The sequence below is a fragment of the Acomys russatus genome, chromosome 27, assembly GCF_903995435.1.
Source record: "Acomys russatus chromosome 27, mAcoRus1.1, whole genome shotgun sequence".
In the NCBI taxonomy this organism is placed as follows: domain Eukaryota; kingdom Metazoa; phylum Chordata; class Mammalia; order Rodentia; family Muridae; genus Acomys; species Acomys russatus.
In genome coordinates this window covers 18623123-18636418 of record NC_067163.1, presented here as the reverse complement: position 1 = coordinate 18636418, position 13296 = coordinate 18623123, and the positions used below count along the sequence as shown (strand labels likewise).

General features: G+C 39.7%; 1 non-coding gene across 1 annotated transcript; it reads left to right on the top strand.

Annotated features, from left to right (window-relative positions):
• The first annotated feature begins 12862 nt into the window (after positions 1 to 12862).
• Positions 12863 to 12997, top strand: LOC127210354 (small nucleolar RNA SNORA17). The gene has a single exon (XR_007833274.1). It is a non-coding gene; the product is annotated as a small nucleolar RNA SNORA17 (small nucleolar RNA).
• Positions 12998 to 13296: the final 299 nt, after the last annotated feature.

Sequence of the window (13296 nt, the reverse complement as noted above, 5' to 3'; positions counted from 1 at the left end):
CCTGGTGATGTTCCTGCCTCTGTGTTATAGATGTGTAGGTATAGACCACCATGCCTACCTTTTTCTCTTCCTCCTCCCCTCCTCCTCCCCATACCACCATCACCACCACCATCATCATCTCCATGAGGTTTAGCCCCACAATTTTCTAACCAGCAAAGAACAATGGCAAAGCACCCACAGCTCTAGAATATTAATCTGTCACCCATCTGGTTGCTGATATAATTCCCTTTCCAAATCTAAAGCTTTAGACAATTTAGTATGTCTAAACCACATTGCTGCTGTTTTTGCCATCTTTTTTCTCTCATTTTATCTTATTTTCTTGAAGTACCAATTATCAAACATAAAGGCCTTTCACACTATAAGCAAGTGTTCTACTACTGAGCTACAGTTTCAGTCCCATAATCTGTTATTTAAGGCAAACATACAGATATGACCTACAAACGTCTAATCATAGTACATGAAGTTCTCTGTTAATTACACAGTTTATTTCTGAGCAACATTGAGGTCAACTTACTTTTTCTTTGGACAGTTTGTCTTTGCATCATCATCAACATCATTGATGGCCGCTCACAAGCTACAGCTCACATCAAAGGACAACCATAGACTGTCTATTTACTAAATGCCATCTGTCCTTATCTCCTAACTAAAATTGTTTTCATGGATTGATTCAGGCTCTGATTCCTTCAGAAAAGGACCTCTAGGGCTGATTTACATGGCCCAGACCTTGATCACTTGTTCATAGCTTAGCCATTGACCCTACCGTGTGACCAGGTCCTTTTGTACATTTATGCTTTTCTATCAGAAGCTAGACATAAGGTTTGACAATACTGAAGCACTTCTCCCCCGTTCTATTACTTAGTGATGTAAAAGTTCACAGCCTGAAATACACCAAGTTGTGTGAAAGCTGGGACTGAAGGCAAAATGGAAAGTGAGGATTATTTGCTGTTCTTGGGGGAAGTAATTTAGAACCACTTTCTAATAGGCTTCTGACTAAGACCCGTCTCAGTAGTGTTCTGCCAGGTACCTTTTAAAGGGCAAAACCACACTCTGGAGCATCAGACCTCTAGCTGATGTAAGCCTAAACCAGGAGCCCAGAATTTTGTACCACTTGGAGAACAGTACATGGTTTTTACTCCCACACCCATGCAAAACAACAACTGTTTGCAACTTGAGTTAAGTGCACTTTAGTTGGCATTTATGTCGTTCACGTAGGTAGCAAGGAGGGGTGTACAGAGACCGAGCTCTCTTTGGGTTTATTTTGGATTCTGAATGAGTATGGCATGGTTTTATTCCTTGCTAGCTGTGAAGGATGAGCCGGCAGCATCAGCACCACCTTAAACGTGTTTGTAGTGCATAATCCAAGCCCATAACAGACCTTCTGCATCCTAAGATGCTTTGTTCACAGGCTTCTCCGGCTGTGGGTGTAGCTCACTCAGGAGAACATTTGCCTAGCATGCAGGAAGGTCTGGGTTCTATTTCCAGTGCTGAAGAAAATGCCAGCTCTTTAGCATCTCTGTGTGCCCATTGAAGTTGGAAATCAGTACTTTTTAATGTCGTGCTTTATGAGTTCTGGAAAGGAATTGTGAATCCTCTAAATGTTTTATGTGCTATGTCCACACATGATTCTGTTCCCAGAATGCATTCTTCCAAATATCTTTGCATGATTGTATTTATAATCATGGGCTATAGCTAAAAAAAAAAAAAAAAAAAAAAAAAAAAAGATTGTGTTTAGCCACTCATTTCACTGACAAGGCTACATAAGTAGAGAAGACCTGATAAGGCCAAAGAAAACACTATCATACTATAGACGCCTTCATAGGGCTCACCTAAGATCATCAGAAAACACAGATATTTACATTATTAGTCACAACGGTTTCAAAACTACACTTATGAAGTAGCAATGAAAATAATTTTAATTGGTGGGGTCACCACAGCATGAGCAACTGTATTAAAGGGCTGCAGAGTTGGGAAGGTTGAGAACCACTGCTGTAAAGGATAGGCGTTTTGTTTGAGCTGTTTAGTAAGTAAAGGATCACTAACATAGACCCTTCTCCTAAATGCCTTTACAGTGACATGGAGTTTCAATCCAACTTTATCACCAGAAACACGCGATCTACAACTCCACCTGAGCTGAAGGGGAAGTGAATAGTCCTCCCTCTGTCTGCCTCAGGACTCATCAGAGGGTGGCATGAATGAGTTGGGAGGACAGTAGGTTCTACTTACTACTGAGATCTCCCTGTGACCTAGTGAGCAGCCACAGAATGGGCTGCCTTAAAAAAACAAACAAACAAAAACCAGACATCACAGATATGCAAAATAATTTCATTGGCTACTACTTTTTCCTTAATAAACAACAACTTGGGCCAGAGGCATGGCTTGGTAAGTACACGTGCCTGTCACCAAACCTGATGATCTGACTTAGTTCCATGGGACTTACATGGTGGAAAGTGAGAACTAACTTCCAAAAGTTATTCTCAGACCCCAAGACATGTTATGGGGTCTGAGTGTGCATGCACACTCACACACATACACACCACACAAAATAGGGAAAGAAAGAAAGGAAGGAAGGAAGGAAGGAAGGAGAGAAAGGAATGCAACTAAAAAAAATAGCAACTCAGTATATTTCACTAACAACAGTTGACATAAGATTTGATTTATTAAAGAAAAACCTTTTTTACCCTTGACTCTAAGGATACACAAATTATATTAGCAGACAGCAACCTATAATATTTATTCATCCATTAAAACATTCAGTTATGTCTTCCTGTATCAAACTTTGTATTAGAAGATGTTTTTATTCTCACTTTTTTCTGGTTTTCTGTCCTCCGTGCCCATTGACTCAAGGTCACCAAGTAAGAAACAGAACCTCTAAGACAGTCCCATCATGTCACCTCTCCTGCTGATGTCTGTCCCCAGGCATCTGCCTTGCAAAGCATTGGAAAAGTCAGTGGGACAACAAGGTTTTCACATTCAGGTTGATTTTTCTCACAGGCATCTAAAAGGGAAGCTCTGAGCTTTCCGTGTACATCTCGGTTTTGTTTTCTGCCCTTGGCTAAATTCTGCGCTGAATGATTTCAGCTGCCACAGGTTAATTTTCCTGTAATAGCCTTGCTGTGATAGAAGGTTTTGGAAATTACAAAAATTAGATGCACTACTAATTGGCCTGTCTTGTTTTCAAGCTGCTCCCTGGGTTAAACACAGTTGGAGGATGCTGGAGTGAGCCCAGTCTGGATTCCCCAACCACTCCTTAGCAGGAAAACAGCTGTGAGGGAAAGAAATGGATCCAAAAAAGAATTCCATACACTGTGAAATTGTCTGTCTTTTAATTGGCTGGGAGAAAGTTCTAAAGAGGTGCATTCTCTTTCTTTGGGTCCCAAGACAGCATTTTAACAAATATTCTTATGCACCTGTTGGGCTCAGTTGTGAGGCATGCCATAAGTACATGCAAAAATCAGCATCACCTCTCTCAAGTCGAAGGGATTTTAGTTTGTCGAAAAATAACATACCAAACCATGCAGAATTCCATATTTACTCAAGAAATAACTTAAATGTATAAAAGTGATATTAATTTATTTTAAATTTTACACAAGTAATGTGTTTGAGAAACCCACCACCCTTCTGGGGTTTGAGTTTTGCCAGATAACAACTTTGTTATCTTTCCTGAAACATGTAAATTCCACCTTCACGTTTCTCTCCTGTTCTATGCAAAGTCATTTCCCCAAGGCTAACTGATTTACAAGTAATTGTGGATGATGCTCTGCTCAGGCAATTGCTCCAGTAACACGGTCTTTTAAACTCCCTCCCATTTTATTTCGAAGCAGTATCTTGATGTTTGAGGGGAACTCAGTTTCCATGGACATTGAGGAGCATAAGAAAGATCTCTACATCGCCTAGGTTTCCTTCATCATTCCTGAGTCCCCATGTGAGCTTAAGAGGTCATTTTGTTTTTCTCTTCTGGGACCAGTGATGCCTGAACAGGTCTATCAGCCCCCTGAAGAGTTAGTGTCATTGTCTCTTGCCTCTTTCTTGAGCTCTCACTCAGAACTGCAACCTGTCCTGAATTGGACCTTGTCTTGCCACCCATCATTGTTCTCAGTTTCTCTGCATCTCCTCTAAGAATACACAGGACCTTCATATCACTTACACACCATCTCTATGATGCTGCTACCCTTCTCCCTGGACCATCATTGCCAAATATGTGGGATATAGTCCTTAATTAAAGGAACTCCAAGATATAGCCACAGAAGTAAAACGCTAGCCTGGTTTCTGCATTCTTTGTTGATACTGCTTAAATCTCCCTAGACATCAGTCCAGTTCTGAGAGAAGCAAGGTCTTTAGCATCTTACCTCTTTTACTCTTGTTTTACATTCTCCCATAATTTATCTGGTTGGGAAAGAGGGCTGCAAAAATTTGAACTTCCGCTGAATTAGGTCATTCTATGTAGGAAAATAAATCTCTTACCCATGTTGCTGCTGACAAAATGGCTCTCTTCTCCAAACTATACAAAACCCTTTGCATCTGATCCTTCAATTTGATTTATGGTCTACAAAACTGGAGCTCATCTACTAGCATAAAGTGAACCTCAGACCTGTAATTTGTTATAAAACCCAATGTGGAAATCAAGATCATAAGGGGAACTTCTTTTTTGTGGTTGAACTAAGCCAAGGCCACATCATCCAGTACTTGATTTGCGTTCTTTGGGAGGTTACATAAACACCTCTGTGCTCCAATGTTCTCATCAGTAATGGGACATGAATACAGGCTCCTACCTTTGTACCTTTGCAGCTGAAATCACAAGTAAATGCATAGAACACTGAGTACCACTGATGATCGTATAAACAACGATCAGGTTGAAGGTGTATTCCAGCTTGGGTGATCTTGGAGGACACTTCTGACATGAAAAGGGGTGGTGGTGGTGGTGAGGTCAATGTTTTGGGAAGGCAAAAGTTAGTGGGGAGGACAATAACATAAAATGTAAGATAAAGTTGAATGAATGTACTTCTAAAGTATTATTTTCCTTATAGTTACAGGAAATAGTTAAAAAGAATGGACAATATACAGTTAAGCACTAAAGTTCATTCTTCCTATTAAAAATGTTTCCAGAATTCAGACATATAGGTAGATGATAGATAGTGATAGATAATAGATAGATGGTAGGTAGGTAGGTAAGTCGATCGATAGATAGATAGATAAATAGATAGATAGATAAATAGATAGATAGATAGATAGACTGATAAACTCCACACTGACAACAATTCTCTTACTATCAGTATAGCTAAAGAAAACAAGGAGTGTGACTTCTACCCAGTGTTGTGACAACTCTGATTGTCTGTGTTTGCATACAACTGAATGTTATCACTCGTACACTTTCTCCTTAAGGGTTTTGTGATTATTTGTAAGAGAGGGAAAAAGCCCCGTCGTTCTTCTGTTTCTATTAACCTCTTTTCTCTCCCATCTAGGGTAAGTGGGTTGGAGTGGAGGTGTAAGCATTAAAGATCCCCACATAAAGTAGGTTTGAAAAAGTTCAATGCCTACAGAGTAACAAAGCTTATCAGCAGGTATCCTAATTTCATTTTAGACTTCCATAGGTTACTGACATTGAAAAGGTTCACTCCCCAAAGTGCCCTCATGAAGTCTTGCCAGATTTCCAGCAAATATCCTAAGAACTCCCAGAGAAATGCTAGTTATTAGGCAGAGTTTAATTTGTGAAAACCCATTAACAAAAATCTGTAATTAAAAAAAAAATCAATGGATGCCTATGACATTAACCAGGAAAATCTAATCGAGAGCCATTAAATTTTGTTCTATTCAATTAACTTGAATACAACATGATGGACTCAAAAGATATTTTAATTAGATGCATATGAAAAGAAATTTTTGCAAAATTAAGCAGACCCTCTATGTACAATTCATATAAGGAAAATTGCAGTAAAGGATTTGCTCAAATCCCTAATGCTGGGTAATTTCCTTGCGAGCAGCCTGAATTCATAGGCAACATCTTACAAATCAATCCTCTCCCAAAAGGCTGTCCTTTGTCAGGAGGCAGCTCACTGTGCTGCCGGCTTCATTCTGTGCTTTTTTTTATTTTTCCTGGGTAAGATAGTAAGGTGGAAAACATAAAAAGCAAGCTTCAAGGGACTGTTTACAAAATGCACTATTCTAAGCTCGTCATAGTAAAAGCGACCCGAAATAAATGGCTCTAATTTACAGGGTGAGTATATATATACCTAAGATTGCCTCAAACAGCCTCAATTTATGCCTGTTACCCTGACATTATTAATAGCACCCCTTTTTGCTCCAAATAGTGTCCAGGTTAGGAGAATTAATTATATTCTCACCTTACTAGTGTATCAAGCATCCTTACCACCTGTTTCACACTGGCAAGCTAGTCCTCTCAACTCTTGCTTGAAGTGGGAGCTGCTCAAAGGATTGAAAAGCATGGATAGTCAGTGACTGCTTCTTTCTCACTCAGTTGCTCTTTATCACCCCCGACTTTCCTCAGTATAGCCCTTATTTCTATAAAGATTTTATCTTTATGGTTTTGTGTGTGTGTGTGTGTGTGTGTGTTTGTGTGTGTGTGTGTAGTGTGTGTGTGTGTGTGTGTGTGTAGTGTGTGTGTGTGTGTAGTGTGTGTGTATGTGTGTGTATGTGTGTATATGTGTGTATGTGTGTGTATGTGTGTGCATGTGTGTATGTGTGTGTATGTTTGTGTATGTGTGTGTGTATGTGTATGTATATTTGTGTATATGAGTGTATGTGTGTGTTTATGTGAGTGTGTGTGTGTGTATGTCTGTGTGTGTTGTATGTGTGTGTTTAGTGTGGTGCCTATGTAATTCAGAAGAGTGTGTCAGGTCCCAGGGGTTGGAGTTACAGGACATTATGAGCCATCTCACAGGTATATCAGGAAGTAATCTCAGGCCTTCTATAAGAGCTATCTTAACCACTGAGCCATCCCTCCAGCCTATTTTAGACTCATTTTATTGTTTACTTATTAAACGTCCTTGACACTTCCCAATCTCACATTTAATGTTGGTGCTTAAACGCTTTGAGTATGTTGCCTATAACGCTGACTCCCTTCTTCACAACATTCCCGCCACAAGATTCTCAAACCTCAGATGGTTCTGTGCCTTTAAAAGAGTATCATTCTCACATGGAAATAATTTAATAGCAACAAACCACAAATCCTTGAAGTAGAGAACACTCATTATTTTATGGTAGCTGATTCCGAGATGGCCCTGCTTCAAGATACTCCTATTCATCTGTGATGCCTACCTCATCCCTTGTTTTATCATCAGTTTTTATGTCCAATACATACGGCTTAACATTTCAAGATTATGTAATGAAAGATTGATGCTACTACTTTGCGTGCCTTACTGCTTAGGCAAGACCTTTTTCAGATTCCTTACCACAGAAAAGCGCAGGCTGTGAGATTTATGATAGCTCATGTGGTGTGGAGCTGACGTCTGGTCAAACAAAAGCAGAAGCAAGGAGCTGACCTACAAATAGCTGCATGAACTGGGGGTGGAGCCTCCAGCTCCTTTTGAACCTTAACAAAACTATAGCTTTGTCTATCATCATGTGACTGACCCTTGGCATAAAACCCTAAGCCTGCACTATGAAGATTCATTTTCAAAGCTTCATTATTCATTCAAAGTTCAGCATATATGTGCACTTTCGCATGCGTGTGCGTATATAATGCACTTTGATTGTATCCCTCTCACTGTTTTGTCCTTCTTCCTGACCTCACTGACTTCCTTCTTCACAACATTCCCCACCGCCGCCACAAGACCCCCACCCCCCCACTCCCAACCCCCATTCCCACATGGAAAGACCAAAGCTGGTCTTCACACTAAGAAACTGTGAGATAACAAATGTCTGCCATAAAATTCAATGATGGGTAATAGAAGTCAAACCCCTTTCTTCCCAGGTATATAGTTTTGTAAGATTAATAAGGCAGCCAAGAAATTCAGTATCAGTAATCTTGAAACAAATGAGGACGACATGGCCACAGTCCGTTCATTTGCTCATTCAATCTTTACTGAGACTGAGTCTGGAACCGTGAAGCATGCCTATAAGTAAGAACTAAGACCGTATAAGTACTGTTATAAAACATGGGTGGTTTTTTTTCTTTAATAATATCATAGAAAAATGCTACTTAAACATGGTCATAAATTTAAAGTTAATAAAAAAAGTGATGAGGGATTGTGAACTGCATCTTAAAGAGGTTCTAAACACTACTATCCACAAACTGAAAAGAGCCCAGAGAAACTGAGAGAAAAGTATGTGAACTGGCTCCATTATATAAATATATACATATACATATACATGACCCCAATGACATATAGACTTATAAAATTCTTACACTTAATAGAAAAATGAGAGAATGCATTAATAAGCCATTCACAAAATAAAAGGTAACTAGCGCTAAATATGTAATTATATATTACATATCACTTATAGTTACAAAAAGCACATCAAATGTATATTTAAACTATCTATCAGGTTGGTGAAATTTTTTTCAAATTTGACAGTATATTCTGCTGTGGGGTTTGGGAGCAAGCTCTGTTACACTTTGTTGTGGAAACGCAAAGTGAGCAAAGCAAATGGCAGTGAATATGTGGAAAGAGTGGCTCCCTCCTTCATTACTTGTCAGATTATAAAATGGTGTAGGCACTTGGAGGAATGTTTTGGTGGTTTCTTTAAATCTTTACTCACCCTTGTGCTTCTGGACTTCTCCCACATAAATAAAACCTTCCTTTTTTTTTTCTCCATTATGCACACAGACACACACAGGCAGACACACACAGGCAGACACACACAGGCAGACACACACACACACACACACACTCAGTGAGAAAGAGCAAAAGAACAACTACATATATATGTGTGTATGTATGTATGTATGTATAAATGTATATATACACACATATAAATAAATGTATGTGTGTACAAATGTACATCACACAGAGAGGGAGGGAAAGAGAGATACAACCTAGTTGAAGCCATAGAGCTTCCCAGACCCCTAAGAAAACAAAATGCTGCGGGAATCTTTTGTCCAACAGTTGTCTTTTGGTTGCTGTTGTTGACACAAAGGAATTGCCCTTGTTTTTTACCTAAAGAAGTTATGAATACATGGGAGCTCCCAGTTGACCTCAGCATGGAGACTGGTTGCCAGGAGGAAATGACAGTGCTACGGCTAGAGTTTGAAACTTCCAGTAATTGTTAATCTCATGTGACACGTTTCCTCAAACTCTAGGCAACATTAAAGATGCATAGTGACGTAAGACCATCAAAGAAAGAGACAGCAAGACTGCAGGTGACATGATTTACTGCATAGAACATCTTAAGGACCCTACCGAATAAGCACAAATAAAAAAAAACCAATAATGAGTTCAGCCACATTACAGGGAACATGATAAACATACAAAAGTAAATCAGTAAGAGGTCAATATGCTAGCACTAAGCTGTGAACACCCTGACTAAACCCCACCATAATCTATGAATTCAAGAAACAGATAGAGCAAGTGACAATTTAAAATAACTAAGTCTGAAGTGTGTTGCTGACCACCTACAGCGTGGATAAACAGAGCAAAAAGACGCACATTGCTATCTGAATGTTCTGACGCTTTCTATCCTCCCAGAACTAATGTCCATGTTTACTACAGTGTCTATCTATTACAGCATTAGCAAAATACTTATTATATTTAAATACATCTGGACTATTCTGGGTTCTATTTGGAAATCCAAAGAGAATAAGATAAGATAAGATTGAAAGAGCATTAAGATATCAGCAGGAGAAAAGTGTGCACATTGGTAAAGAATAGACAGAGTCATCAAAGGGACAAGATGGAGGACACAGGAGTAGCCCTACACTAAAAAGGGCATCTGACTTTTGACTAATGTGAAAAAGCAAGTTAATGAAGAAATAAACAAAAGTATATCTTTCCCCATACTATAGAGAATGAGAATCCATTATTATGCCATAAACAAGCTGCTTCTCTCTCTCTCTCTCTCTCTCTCTCTCTCTCTCTCTCTCTCTCTCTCTCTCTCTCTCTCTCTCTCTCTCTCTCTCTCTCTCTCTCTCTCTCTCTGTGTGTGTGTGTGTGTGTGTGTGTGTTGTGTGTGTGTGTGTGTACATGTGAATGTGTACATGTATGTATTAGTTTCTATAATATGCATTCAACTCTTAAAATGCAAAAGTAAAATACTCTTAATAAAACATGGGCAAAAGACATGAGCAGACATCTTACTGAAAGAAATGCATTCATAGCAAATAAGCCCAGGAGGACTTGATGCACAGCTCAGACCTAAAGTATTTGCCTGGCAAGTGTGAGCCTGTATGTGAGAGCCTCTATACCCAAATCAGGCAAAAAACAGAACAGAAAGAAAAACAGCACATAAGAAATGAAACCCATCAATAGGTATAATTCATTGTAACTAATTTCTTTTGTGAGTGTGGGCACATGTGTCCTCCATCACACATGTGGAAATTAGAGGACAGCTCTGTGTAGTTTGTTCTTACCTTTCACTTCGGCCTAGTTTCTGGGGACAGTATTTGGGCTGTCATGCTTATACAGCAAACACCTTTACCTGTCCAGCTATCTCTCAAGCTCCATAAAGCAACTTAAAACTCCAAACAGATGTTGTTATTTGTCTGTCAGTAAAATAATTTTTTTTTTTAAAGTGGGAATAGAAAGTTCTGGTGAAAAGACAGAGAGACTGACACTCTCTCCTAGCACACATGTCAGAATGTGGGGTGGTACAGCCACTCAGAGAAGCAGTTTGACACAAGTGCTTTTCCACTTCAGGGCACTTCTTTCATATACATAAAAATGGATGCACACAGCAGAGCTTGTATGAGGACATTTTTGTCAGTTTGATTCTTTAAAGCCCAACGACAACATTATTGAGCTGACAAAATCATGAACATTATAAGCACAGTAATGTTCATGAAAAGGAATATGAGCAGGAAAGTGTGGCTGTAAGAGGGCAAAGACAGGGATGCTTGGATTCACAGAACATCTTGTGTCCTGGATGTATCCAATGCCAGCATCCTACTTGTGGGACTTGTAGTTGGGAGACACTGGGAAACTGTATAAGATTAAGAGTGTTTAAGGCAACTACATATTGTCTAAGAAAGAAAAAGAACAAAACAAATCATTTGTATTGGATTTAATCCAAAGCCAGAAACAAATATAATGATTAAAAATTAATGAAATTTGAAGGTCATAGATTAGGTGATTTTAAGGTCCACTTCCTGATATTCATAACTGTCTTGATTTTGGATGAATCTGGGTAAAAATTACAGAGATATTTGTATGTGCAGCTCTTCACCTTTCGGTGAGTCTAACACTATTGTAAAATAAAAGCAAAGAATATCTTTGAATTATAAAAACTGTGCTAGACAAATTGATGAGCAAAATAAACTTATTTTGTAATGCTGGCTGATGTCTAATGTTTTCACTTTTATTATTTTCAGTGTTACAGGCATGCTGGCAGAGAAGGAGAGTGACCATTGGAGGTCAGTTCAAACTGGGGAGTGGCCATTTAAGCTTTTTTGCGGTTATATATAATATTTCATTTTTTAAACATTCCTTGTAATATATATTAATGTATGTATATTCGTATCATATGTTTTGAAACAAGTTAGCTATAAAAGCTCATAAACATTTTGAAGTGTAAGCCTGGCTGCTATGTCCATCCTTTCCTATCTTTTCAAGCAATGGGCTTTTCTTTCAAAGGGAAAACTTACAACCACGCAGGTGGCTGCTGTGACAAGGGAAGACTGTGGCTTTTAGTGTATCCGGGCCTGACAGTAGGAGAATCGGGTCTCTCCACATGTCATCTCTCTGCTTTGGTTTCATTTATTTTCCCACTCTGCTTCTCAGGTCCAGGGCAACAGCAAGCAGAGCTAGTCCATCTCCAGTGGCAGTCAGGGCAGCATAAATATTAGTGCTAATTGTAAGGTACAGTAATTGCAAATAGTGGTGATTAATTCTTACAATAATAGCTGCCCTAAGAACAATTGATGTCCCTGCCAGTCATGCCCAGGTTCCCCATGAGAAAGCTTTAAAATGGTTATTATTATTAGTTTAAGCTTTAGGGAGAAAAGGAAAGATGAAAAGAATGGTGATTACGTTAGGGTTGTCAGCACCGGTTCTTCATTAGTCGGAAGAGCAAGGGCGTCCATGTCGTTGCATGTAAAAGGAATGACCTTGCTCACCAGAAAAATGAGACTGAGTCAGAAGGTAGGAAGAGCCATCCACTTTGCTTAGTGTCTCACATAAGCATGGCTACAAGTTTCTTTAAAACTGAGATGACCAAGTGCGGGCAGTGCTTACCTATGTTCTTACCATGCGTAAGTCCTATCCGGTACTCAGCAATTTATTTTTGAAGTCTTTACAGGGTAGTTATCTAAGTAACTGCTGCATTCAATGTATGCTAATGGGTAGGAATATGAGGTGGTAAACGGCCTTAAACAGACCACTGAAAGAGTCAGTGTCGGACCTGGAATTTAAGATTAAGTAGCCACAAATGCTATTTTTACTACCAAAGGTGGACTAAAATTTCAGGGTTCGATCCCCCCGATGCCTCTCACCTCTCTCCTTAGCTAGCCCCATGTCACCAACACTATACACTCTTTTTCATCCCGGCTTCAGTATTTAATGCTTTTCAATTCATAGACAAATTTAAATGTGGAGAAAAAAATCAGAATTTTATGTTAGTGAGTCTCTAAACAGGAGGATACAATTCATAAATTAACTGTGGTCAAATCTTCCTAGCATGGAATAGAATCACTGAGTCTTCAGTGGTGTGGACTTGGACTTGGACACAGAGCTCATGGATTCGAAATAGAGTTTTAACTGCCCCTATTGGCCTTAAAGATGTGGCTGCTGTGTCACATGTGTCGGCAGGTGGCAGAGAGGAGAGGAGTCATGTCTATACTCACCTCAGCATTCTGCCTCGTGAACCCCTAAATAATTAGTAGCCTAACAATCCCTGGAAAAAGCAAGCCTGAGACCATTAGTCCAGCGCCAGGGGGCCCAGAGAGGGAGCTAGTCTGAGACTACTACCAGTCCGGTTCGGCATAGGCTTGGACAAGGCTCCCAGGGTGTGGAGCAAGCCAGGAACTAAGAGAACCCCACCTTGGACACAAGCCCTTGGAAGGAGTGAGCCTGAGAAAGACCACCCATGCATACTGCCAGCCACTCCTGCAGGCCAGGTAAGGAGCAAGCCCAAGATGATCGCCAGACAAGCACCATGGGGTCTGCCTGAGATAACCATCAGTCCAGCACC